The sequence below is a fragment of the Cygnus olor genome, chromosome 12, assembly GCF_009769625.2.
Source record: "Cygnus olor isolate bCygOlo1 chromosome 12, bCygOlo1.pri.v2, whole genome shotgun sequence".
Classification (NCBI taxonomy): Eukaryota; Metazoa; Chordata; class Aves; order Anseriformes; family Anatidae; genus Cygnus; species Cygnus olor.
Window position 1 is genome coordinate 14,154,164 of NC_049180.1, and position 12,473 is coordinate 14,166,636.

General features: G+C 40.9%; 1 protein-coding gene across 4 annotated transcripts in view; it reads left to right on the forward strand.

Annotated features, from left to right (window-relative positions):
• The first annotated feature begins 8,887 nt into the window (after positions 1–8,887).
• SLC7A6 (solute carrier family 7 member 6) overlaps positions 8,888–12,473 on the forward strand; it is a 30,234-nt gene continuing 26,648 nt past the window's right edge. The window contains exons 1-2 of one of the 4 annotated variants that reach the window (XM_040570800.1): positions 8,888–9,007; positions 9,938–10,009. The gene's annotated coding sequence lies outside the window, so the exon portion shown is untranslated. Of the gene's footprint in view, positions 9,171–9,937; positions 10,010–12,473 lie in introns of all 4 variants that reach the window. The other 3 variants (XM_040570799.1, XM_040570798.1, XM_040570802.1) reach the window with 3 other exon arrangements.

Genomic DNA, 12,473 nt, shown 5'->3' on the forward strand with positions numbered 1-12,473 from the left:
TTGTGATAGCGTCCTGTCACAAAACAACAGGAAACCAGAAGGAAAATGCTGTGAGGTGATAGCCTGCCACATTTACTTGTGTAAGTCACTGAACTAGACAGTGTTTTCCATTCCACGCTGGCAACATTTAATCTGCAAAACAGTATTCAGCTCCAAGCATGGGCTGAGGAGAGCCCAGAGAGGAGAGGAAGGTTGATAAGCAGTGAGGAAACCTGACATGTAAGGACAAGTTGATAAAATTGTGTTTGTTTGGTCTAGCAAAGAGGAGGCCAGAGAAACCAGAACAGTTTGGAGCAGAGGTAGCAAACATCCAGTAATGCAACAGAGGGGCTGGCACCAACCCACTCGTCTGTTCTTATGGCTTTATGATCCAGGAGCGGCTCTCGGGCAGGTATTCAGGCAGATTTAAAGGACATTGAGAAGACAATCTCCTCCCCTCCCACACCCAGCACAGTCAGCAATATTCGGGGATCTTTTTTTTTTTTTTTTATCCACACAAGAGCTCTTCCCTAGATGGACTTAACATAAACAACAGTGACATGCTAAGCATTTTCCCTCCGTGTGCCCATTAGTTATTTAGGGACCTATTTACGCAAATCACAAGTGCTTAACTAAAGTGATTTAAGGAGAAGTGAAGGTCTTTTTGCTGGGAGTTATATAACATGAATATTCAGAACTACGCTGTAACTCAATCAGCATTGACTTCACTACAACCTACCCAGGAATTCATGTGCCTCTTTGCAACTCAGCTATCAGGAAGCTGGAATAGGGAAAACCTGGTTTTGTGTTGCATTTTTTAAGCAATAACAAAGCAAAGAGCCCTGAACTTATTTCCATCCCCTAAGTATTCAAGAGAAGAGAGATATGGATGCTGTTTTAATTTATCACATCATTCAAAATCAAAACTGGATAGTCTTCAATTTCATTTTCTGTATGAAATAAATAATAGGGTTAAAAGTTTGATGTGCTCAGCTGGTATACTTTATTTTAATGCATTTAGTAAGGACAGTTTGGGTTATTTCATCATTATGTCGATGCAGCAATTTCATTCATTTTTAGCTGGTCTAGGGCATTTCTCTTTTAAAATCTGAACTCTTGTTCTCTTTGCCCAGACTGGCCATGAGAAAAAAAGCTGTCCCTTCTTGCCTGGTAATCCATAAATTCATCAAGAGAAGATACACACAGGGTAGCTGGGCCCCTCCTGCTTCTGACAGTGCCAATCAACTGTACCAATCACTGTGCACACTGATATCTGCAGAGGTCACTGGAGATTTGTTGCTTTAAGGTATATTTGGCTTTGGTTTTCACAAACTTACTATTTAATGACAGGCATTTTCTGTTGGACAAAGGAAGTCTGTTTAAAGAACAAAATAAAATATAACTATCAGGATTTCACAGCTGTAATAGCACTGTGCAGTATATCCTGGATTCGACTGCAAGAGCATATGATACAGCTGTCTTCTGCTTGTTTCAGTACAACCACCAAATGTGTTTTTTTCTTCTTTTTTTCTTCTTCTAATGACAAAACTTAATGGGCATTCATACTGTGCATTATTCCAGTATAGGATAACCCAGAAGAACAATTTCTCCAGTGCTACAGCACTTCAGTAACAAACTGCAATAAGGACAAACAGAGAGCTGTTGATGTAGTGTGACACTGAGCAACCTACATGATCAATCTAAGTGTGAAGTGAGGACACTTACAGGACTCTAACCATGAAGTTTGTTGCATGAGATGACACCAATGACCCATCCTAACAATTAACCTAGCCACCTCTTGTACTTTCAACACAAGCTGAGGTCTTCCAAGTTTTCCCACACCAGTGACACTGAGGTAAAAATATCTGCCTGACGCCACGAACAGTAACATGACACCCAGGACCAGGAGATTCAGTCTCTGTTATCATACAGCCTGAGCTCTGACATATACGACCAAGTGCTTGCTCTCATTTCACTTTTTACAGATTCATGTCAAAGAGCACATCACCAATGCTGCGTTATCAGTGATCATGTCTCATTAAATCGAGGTTACTGGTATTCAATGTGCTCGTAGCTTGTGGGATTTACACTAAGAAAAATCATACTGAAAAATGCTAGGGAAAAAAAAACAGCAGAAAAGTTTAACAGAATGCAGTATGTGATCAGGGGGCTGAAAAGGCTTTTCGTAGCTGTGGGGATCTTGCATAACTTGGGAAAGTCTTGGTAGTTCTTAATTAGTCCACTACGATTTGCTCAGTGGGACACTATGCATCAAGTAGTCAAGAGCCAAGCATGGAACAAAGCAGCAAAGTGCAAAACACACACAAATAGACTGCTGAGAAATCATTTCTGAGAAGTTAGCAAAGCCAACCATAATTTTAAGTTTAGGGCTGAATACCTTCTAATATTAGCAAAGAACAAATTAGAAATTGGAACTGTGCTGGCAGACACACGACTAAACCCATTAATAGGACTATCCTACTTATTGCAAAGGCAAATGGACTGGCAATAAATCCTCCTATGTTTCAATAAAATGCAATTTCCTTAATCTTCAAGACTCTCTTAATGTTTAAATGGTTTGCATTCAATTTTTAAGGCTTACTTTTGAATATTGAGGCATATTCTGAAAATCTCATGGAGCATGCAGTCTTGGACAAGTACTCAGTAAAAACTTCAAAGGGGCTCTGATCTCATATTTGTGAAACAACAGGGTTTTGTTTATTTTACAAGGAAAGCCTATACTATGTAAACTTATGAATTAGAAGTTGCATAATTGTCACTGTTTCCAGATATTTAAAGGAGCACACATTAGTCTGTTCACTTGCGTTTACATATAAAATGTACTTAATCCAGGTCAGTATGCATAGGCATAATAGTTAATTTGTACACATTGCATGGAAATCTACACAGAAAGGTCTTTGGATTTACTTTTTAGGAAACTTTACTTTTAAATACAGACCAAATTTGGAGCAAATCTAACTCCATAATCCTTCTGAAAAGTCTCAAGAATAAATGCCTTCCTTACCATCAGTTCACTCAAAAATTGTTCCCAGTGCTGAAAAGTATGCTGTGTGCGCTACTTTAACTTCGCTAAATAAAATGAGAGGGAACTCTTTTATAAAAGGTACAAAATTATTTGTATTATACAGACATTTCAAGACAATTCAGTAATAAGGAGAAGAGTAAAACTGAAAGCAAAGATGTGTCAGTAGGCTCAGAACCGATGGAGTTGTACTGTGGAATACTGAATTCAGAGTAGCTCTGCTAAGGAACATGTGGTTGAATTTAAACTGCAAAGCTTGTACTCAGCATGTTAAGACAAACAAAATGATGACTTTGGCTTCAGACACTAGTAAGCTGCCTGCAAACAGGCTATCAATTTAACTACTACTATTAGACTCTTCCAAGCCTCCATAGTGTCCTCCTTTTTATCAGAGAGATAGGCAGGTACCACAAGGGAAGAAAGTATATTAGAAAAGGATTGGTAATAACACAAGGGAGTTTGTAACACCAAGAAATTTTATTGTTTGAAGAAAGACTGAGCGCACATATTAGAAGGGTAAAAGTTGCATTTGATATAAACCACAGATTTCTTCAAACTCTCATCCAAAAAAAAAAATATCTAAATACTGTGCAACTGGGTTATAAACGCTACCACTTAGGGCTTCATAAACCAAGCATAATCACATGGCAATTTGGGTCCTAAAACAAGAAGTATTTATTCTTAAGAAACTTTGCAAGGCTAGAAATCCCCCTTAGCTTGTTTTTATACATAATTATTTTTACTAGCCTTTAAAACAGACAAGGACAAAGAACATTACCTCTAAAAATCCTTGCAGCTTTTTAAATCCTAGTGAAACTGTGATTCTAACTCCTATGTTATTTTCTAAGAAAATGAAGCCAATGATTCACCCACTTACACCAGTAAATAGCCAGATCTTTAAAAGGCATTTTAGCACAGATAAGACAATCTGGCTAGGGTCTCAGAGTTGAATGTTTCAGTTGTCTGACAAATAAAGTCAATCTACTTCTTCAAAAATATGTATAACTATGAAGGATCACTTTTTCCAAATAAATCCCCCAAATTGACTGGGGAAGACAGGAAATACTGAACATTCCATTTATAATAGAGAAGGTTACAGTAGCAAAGAAAAAAATAAAAAATAGACAGCTTGGGGCATTAATCTAACGAATGTTCAGTAAATACTGGAATCCTTCTAACTTTTTCTGATGACTTGGATTTTTTTGTTTGTTTCTTTTTTCTCTTTGTAAGGTTTTATTGGTAACATTTGAAAAAATGTCCATACTTTAAAAGATATCCATCTCTACTTTTGCCTCGTAGCATGGAAAGCACTGAAGAAAAAGAGCTTGCAATTATGTGCAATAATGACGTGTATGACCAAATAGTAAAATAAAAATGTAACTTAAGTAAGCACTAAAATTTTGATGAGAGCAGATGAGGCAGTTAAAAGGACAAGGTACCTGAAAGGCAACAGAAGCAGACAGAAACGATTAAAAAAAACATGAGATGTTGAAGCTTATGTTAAAATCTGTTTATAAAAATTGCAGTATTGAGAAACCAAGATTTCCGTAAAAGAAGGCCTAATGTTAATCTTTAAAGTATTTAAATCAGAGTACAGTTGGTCAAGACAAAGCCATCTGAGCCATCTCTCTGCTTCTGTTCCTAAATGGGACATTTGCCATTACCTGTGTCACTTCCTTTTCTCTCTGCTCCTCTACTCCACATTTGTACTTTTGTGATTATGCCAGCAAAAAAATAACCCAAAAAAGTATTGGGTTTTACCAGTTTAGTGAGCAGAAAAGCCTCACCAAAGGGGCCAGACAAGTGCCAGAGCCAGTCAAATGCTAAAAGCTAGTGAAATGAGTAGGAGGAGGCATGCTGCTAGGAGCAGGGAAAGACAAATTTAGAAGCCTAAATTTAGACTTTTTTTTTAATTGCCTAGCATTTTGGTACTTGTAGTCCCTCTGATTTGTAAATAATAGTCACTTTGTTTAAAACACCTATAGGAAAAGTTTGTGTGATGGAAGAAGAAAGTGGCAAAGGATCAGCTAATTTGATTTTGTAAACAAAGTCACTCAGCTTTAACCAAATAAAAGAAACAGAGGCAATTAAACTCATTTTTGGAACTACTTCTGTTGCTCTCCTTAAAGAATACAGAGTATATGTCTGACTGTGCTGTTTGAGATTAAAAAGAATACCTACTTTTAGCACTTACAAACATTGCCATTTCTTAGGCTCTGGCTGAAGCCACAGATTTACTGTCACAAATCATTTTATGATCCCTAAAGATAACTCAGATATCCACAAAATGTACATTTCAAAGGAAGCATAGATGTGGTCTCAAGTCTGGTTTGGTATGGCAAAAGTTAAAAGGAACCAGTGCAAGCCTTCAAATGTATGGCTAGATACAACGTCTTCATGAAAGTTAACAGCGTAAGTTCCATGTAAGTACTACTTACCTAGACACAACACAGTTTCAACATTGACCTTAAAGGAGCTCAGCACATGCTTGTTCACGCTTGTCCTTCCATGAATGAAGTGCACAAGCAAAACATTTTGGGGGGACTTACACAGTATGGATGAGCTTAAACTCACCCTGTGCTCCAGGATTAATTTGCTAATAAGCAGAAAGCCGATGATCAGACTTCAGATCAATTAGATTTAACAGCAATTTTTAACTTGGCTCTGTCATGTTCTAAAACCATTTAATGATTATCCCGTAAATTAGGTTTTCTTTAGTCTGATGCAAATTCAATTTTGGTTTGTTTAAGGATATTTAATCTGTTCATTCTTCAAGTTTTTGGGGGGATTGAATTAACATTTCCTACATCAGATTTAATGGCAATATTAGTCAAACAAAAAAAGCAGATATGGCAAAACTCACAGACGTAGAAAACCTGTTTGACTTAGTCCTCCCTAGCTGAAAGAGATGTGATCTTGAATAAACTGATATCAGATGAAAATCATAGTGAAAACAAAGTAGGTTTGGTTGCTGTTTTTTTTTAGGTTTTCTCTGCTAGCACTTAAAGAATGCACAGATCCATACCAATATAACTTACCAAAGGCCGTTTATGGAGGATCAGGAATCAGGCACATTGTTTGTAGATGTAATCTGCAGCAAGAAGAGAAGGACATATAAAGTAAGGAGTCCAGACTTACATTTGGCTTATACAGTAACATTGAAGGAGTAATTTATAAAATTATGAACCTATTTTGCCAAAATGGATAATCAAATATTTATTTATTTGATTATAGTGGTATTATAGCAGTCTTCCAGTACCTAAGGAGGGCCTACAAGAAAGCTGGAGAGGACTCTTTATCAAGGAGTTTAGTGATAGGACAAGGAGTAATGCCTTTAAGCTAAAATAAGGTAGATTTAGATTACATATAAGGAAGAAATTATTTATTTCAAGGGTGATGAGGCATTGGAACAGGTTGCCCAGAGAGGCTTTGGATGCTCCATCCCTGGAGGTGTTTACAGTCAGGTTGGATGGGGCTCTGAGCAACCTGTGGAAGGTGTCCCTGCCTGTGATGGGGGGGTTGGAATTTGATGATATTTAAGGTCCCTTCCAACCCAAGCCATTCTATGATTATTGTAAGTTTGCTTCTGGTCGCTTGTAAACACTTCAGGAGTACTTGCATTGGTCTACCCTTACGATGATGTTCTTAGGTCTCTGATGCCAACCTCTGCAGTATTACAAGTTTTCAGAATTCAAAGGGTGTAGTTCTAATTTGAAATCTCTGAATGGGCATGTTTTCCAATAAATCTTTTTCAAGATTATAGAATAAAATGTCATCCTCTATATTGCCAGCAAATGTCTAATAATTTGTTTTCTATGTCTTTTCAGCTCCCTTCTATTTCTTGTTCCTAAGGCAAAGGCAACATTCTAATTAGCCGACACTTTATGAGTCCATTTTCTGAAGGAATGAATGTTGTCTCCAGCAGATTCAATTTATGAGAGAGCTTTAAAAGGCAGTCTAGCATCAATTGAAATCAGCTGCATCTTTTACATTCTCACAGTTCATTTTTTGATTAATGTGCAAGACTGACATCAAGTATGTCTACCTGAAAGATATTGTTAGTATTACAAATAGAGCACTATCAATATTTGTAATTAATGACTAAACACTATTTAAAGCTAAGAACTGCTTTCAGGGTCATATTATCTTTCTAACTGTAATTATTAAGTTTCTTATTGTACAAATTTCGGCTATGTTCCAGGGATGGCTTCTATGACTTTTTGTTTTATATCAGTTCTGTGTAAGTGGATTGAAAACAAATAAGTCATTTATCAGGGCTGTTAAACTCCAGAAGAAGGCAGACTGGTTTTGTTTGCTGCTTTACAATGCTGTCAGTAGTTTAGGAGGTAATCCATTTAGTGTAGCTATCTCTACATGTACTTGCACAAGACCAAAAAACAACAAAAGCCAAACAAAGAGTTGAAGCAAAGGTAATGAAAGAGTTAAGATTATCAAACTCCTTCAGATTACAACCTGCAAATGAGAGTTTGCTTTGCCATAGTGCTGTATAGTTTGGAAATCAAGTCTACTGTAGCAACCAGGAAGCTTTTCGCCAATATGTGCACATAAAAAGCCAACTAGGAAGAGATTTTCTTTGTTCATTGCTCTTGAAACACAATGTAATGAATATCTGGAGATATAAGAGGGCAGCAGTGCCTTTGTATGCTAATTATCTATGTGACAAAAAAAGAAAAAACAAGCAAGCCGTCAAACAAGCAAGCCTTGAGAGGAAGTAGTATGGAAATTAGAAATGTAAGCCTCATGGTAACTGAGCTGGACTCCACCATTGCATTTACTGCTTATGGGTATTACAGTACATAGTTTGCTTTTCCCAGTCCTTTTACAGCCTTGTAATTTTTATTTGGCTGAATGCTTTTTATCCCAGTATGTTCTACTGAAAAAGTCTACCTCTGACTCATTTGTTTGAGACTGCAGATAATAATCATCGGCTGGGGGAAGGATAATGAGATTGTTGTGAAGGAGACAAAGACCATCACGTCTCCAGAGCCCTGTTGTCTTTTCAGGCACTGACCTTCTCCTTGCCTGGCAAGGAACAGCTGAAGGGGCAGCGAAGGACATCAGGAAGGGGTAGTAGCCTGGAGTTCACTGACTCAGACATGCTAAAACTATTAACCTGATAGAGGAAGGCAAATATTTCATTACACGAACCCAGATAAGTCTGCTAAACGGCAAATCGCTTACTTACTGTCATTTTCAGAAGCTGCGGAGCATTATTTAATGACAATTTTGAGAGATTCACCTAGATGTACTTCAAATTTTAGGTGCGGCTGAGCTCCGCTTGAGGACACCAACATGCAAATGGCAGCATTTTAAGGCTTTCCTTCTTATATCCAGATCCACTATGGCTTGTAGCAGCTGTACCCCGAACTAATGCCAGGTTTAAAACCTTCGGCTGCCTCAGGCCCCTCATTTTGGGTCAATCTCACGAGATTGAGCCTCGGTGCTGTGTTACCTCGGGAGCTGTGTGGCCCCAGCTCCCCTCAGGGGCTGCGGGGCGGGCCCGGGCCCACCTCCACCTGCCCCAGGGGAGAGGCGGCAGGATCAAGGCTCCTCCAGCGAGTCTGGGGGTTTGCAAAAAGCACCGCTTTCACACCGTCAGCCCTAAACCTCTTCTCCATCTTGCGCCTGAGGGGAAGGAAGGATGGCTCCCAGCCCCGCGGCAAGGAGAAGCCGTCGCCCATTTCGCGCGGGGGCAAGGAAGGCTCGCCACGCTCCTCAGCCGCAGGGCGCGGCACCGCTGAAGCGACCCCGGACGGGGACGCCGGGCCCTCGGGCGGCTCCCCCGGGGAAGGGGAGGCGAGGCGAGGAGGGAGGGAAGCAGTCGCGGTTTCCTGCCGGGGAGGGGAGGAAGGCGGCGGCGGCGGAGGGCGCGGGGCCGCGGGGCGGAGCGGCCGCCATCAAGCGGAGTGTGGCAAGGAGTGAGCATCCCCGGGGCAAGCCGCAGCGGGGCCGGCAGGAGAGGAGGTAACGGGAGCAGCCGCACCGCTACAGCCACCCGGAGCCGGCGGGGGACGTGCCGGGAGACCCCCGGGGTAGGCACGGTGGGGAGGCGCCGGCTCCCTCCCGCCTTGGGAGGCAGCGCGGTTAGGGTGGGGGCCTCGCCGGCAGCACCCGGGGCCGGCTGCAGGTGTGTGGTGGTGGTGGGAAGTTGTTCCGTGTTTATTATTATTAATTATTATTATTTTTAACGGCAGCACCTGAGGGGTGTGTGTGTGAGGGGTGCCCTCAGCTCCGCCCGGCCTCCGGTTCCGGAGCCGGCCGGCGCCTCTGTCATGAGGCGCCTTTGCCCTGAGGCGCGTGGCCGCGAAAAAAAAAAAAAAAGCCTGAATTTGTCTTATTTTATCAAAAAAAAACAACCACTGGGGAAGGAAGGAGCGACCAGGACGAAGCGGCCCCGAGCCGGGCTTGTCACGCCGCCCGTGGGCTGCCCCCGGGGTGGCTTTGCCGAGCCTCGAGTTGGTTTTATTTGTTTTATTTCGCCTGCCTGCAGGCAAACACCGGGCTCGGAGCTCAGGTTGGGTCAGAATAGGGTGTTTTTGGGACAGGCACATGTGATAATGGCTGCTCTGCAGCCAACCGCCACAGGAACTTAGGTGTCATAGTGTAATGCCCCCGGGCAAGCATGTGTGAGGTACTGGGTTTGATTGTTTGTGTGATTATTATTATTTTTGAAGAGAAGTGCGTTAAGGTGTGCATTAAGAAGTGCCTTAGGTGACTAAGTTACAGCTAAAGTGTGTGTGTGTGTGTGTATAGAGATATGTAGCTGTGTGCCATCTGACTTTACCTTCCCCGTTTTTCCCACTTTTGTGCACCACCATAAAATCAGGTAAATTATTCAAACAGACTCTATCATGGCCTGGCTTTACCTGGGGCTGATTTTACGTGTTTCTCCAGATCTTTTTCCAGCTGTAGCTGCCTTGAGTGCTCACTTCTGTCTGAAGACAGTCTACCAGAAAGTCCCTACTTGTAAGCTTATTTCTAATTTTTCCCTTGGAAATATAAAATAAACTAGAAGTGTGAGGGATATAGTGGCATGTTATTTTCCACTTGTAGCTAGCACAGTTCCCTGCCTTCAAAGTAACTTCGCTTAAAATCTATTACTGAGGTGGATTTGACTGGGATTAGTAGTACTTCAGTAAATTTTGAAAAGTTGCTAAGATGTTGTACAAGGATACCTGCTTGTGAGCAGGTTGTAAGTCTTTTCCTCATTTAATGTTCGAAGCCTTTTTCAGGATTTGTCAGAACATGTGTGCAGTGTTGCTGAACTTTTCCTGTGCAGGTGTGTCCCACGTGCGTATAGTCAGGACTTACTGCCATCACTGATACACTGTTAAGTGAATGATTGACCTAGAAACTTCTCTTTCATATCTGTTGTCATATTCACATGATAAACACACTTAAACCTTTCTTATAAATGGATGTTACAGGCAGTTCTATTTGATCGAAGGTTTATGCTGTTTTTTACAGTGCTAAAGATGGTTTGCATATGGGAGCAAGTAGGACTTGGCTGAACAGGTTAAATCTTTACATTGGGAACTGCTTTTGGTGCAAGGGCTTCCTGTGTGCTAACCATGTGTGACAGGGAAGTGATTTTTCTCTCACCAGAAACAAGAGCCATACTAGACAGACTAAACCTTTCCCATTTAAATGGTTAGACTATGAGGTGCCTAAATACGTACACTGCAAAGAATAGGCATTTCTGGGACTTACAACCTTTGCTCTGTTGGTGCTTAACTCCCTGAACACATTTATGCTGTTTGCCTGTGTAGGGCAGTCTTGACTCTTACCTAAAGGACCAATCGTGTTAAGAAACAGAAGTTTTACAGCTGGGATAAGTGAATAGTCAAAGTATTTATGTAAAGCTGTGTTATAACAAGGGTTACTGCATGCAGTCAAGACTACTGCAGAAGACAGAGGCAGGAATACTGGAAGTCTCTGCTAATGAGCAGGTATTGTATGTGAGTATTTGGTATCTGACATCGGCTCGCAGGTTCAGTCCCTGCTGAACAAATGCCAGACCAGCTGCTGTCCTTGCTGAGGGGGAGAGAGGGGATCTTCCTCCTTCCCCCTTCTTAAAGGAAGGCCGCCTTGTAATGCAGTGTTAGTATTTCATTATAAGCGCACGTTAACTTTCATTAGTTCCTTTGGTAAGGGGGCAATGTGTGGTAGACCTTATCAGAATTTATATTTTTGGTGAGACAATGAAGTGATCTTAGTTCAGGACAGAGTGACCTGAGTCACTCTGTCCTGGTTTTGTACTGAAGCTGTCTATATGAACAGCAGTGTCATTCCAGTAGAAATCGTATGCGTATCAGCAAAAAGATTCCTCACAGCTGCAACCATCAGCAAAAACAAGAGGTTAAGACTTTGTATTGCACAAGGGTGAGTGATGAGGAAACACACGTTAGCTTGTGTGAAGTCATAAGCCCGCATTAGCCTTAGCAGTCCTATGGCAGGGCTTTGGCAGCATTAGAGTTCTAACTGTTTCTAGCTGGAATATTTCAGAATTGTTGCATGTTAGAAGATATTATGCTATTCCTCACTGGTTCTTCACTTCCAAGCCCCAAGCCTATCTTCTGTTTGCACAAAACCAACGGCCTTGTGCCAGAATCATGGATTCAATTTTTTATGTAGTTGTTTTTAAAGTTTCTATTCTTGATGTTACTTCAGTTTTCTCCAGTCTTTTCTGCCCTCTCTCTTCCTTTTTGGTGGTTTTAGTTCCAGTTAAGTGAAGTATTTGTAGAAGAAAAAAAAAAAAAAAACAACCTTGCCAGTAGTTGTGTTTCTGTCATAGAGGTAGTGCAATAAGACACGTGACTCAGGCAAATAAGCAATTCCTGCCCTGAAGGCTTTAAGACTAAAACAAGCAAGGTTAGAGAAGAGAATGAAATGCCAAATCCTGAGTGAGCTGTTGTGCACACCTTCATGAAACCTGAGCTGTTGTTGGCAGAGACCCAAAGCTGGGAATAACAAAAGCAGACTCAGAGACAGAAAGAGTACTGAGGGGAAAAGTATGTTAAACTGGGAGGATGTTGTGGTTGCTCCTTCATGGGTAGGGTAAAATAGGACAAACAACTGTCAAGGTCATCAGTAACAAAACTGTATAGAACTGCAGTCATGTGCTGCTAATAGAGATGGACGCATTTGAATCAAATCTTCAGAATGCCTGAGAATTCAGAGTAGTGTTTGTGCTCCTGAACAAGTTGTACCATGAAAGGTGTTCCGGGAAGTTATGAGAGTGATGATTAGGGTATGTGGTGTAAGAAACCATAAAGCTGTGCACTTATCACCAAAATGAGATTTTATGTTAAGAATTGACTCACTGATATAATACTTGATTTTATTCTCTAGCTGGATAGCTTGGTGATGACTGGAATATTTTCAAAATAGCAGTCAGATACTGTAACAATAGCTATAGTACTCTTATTTT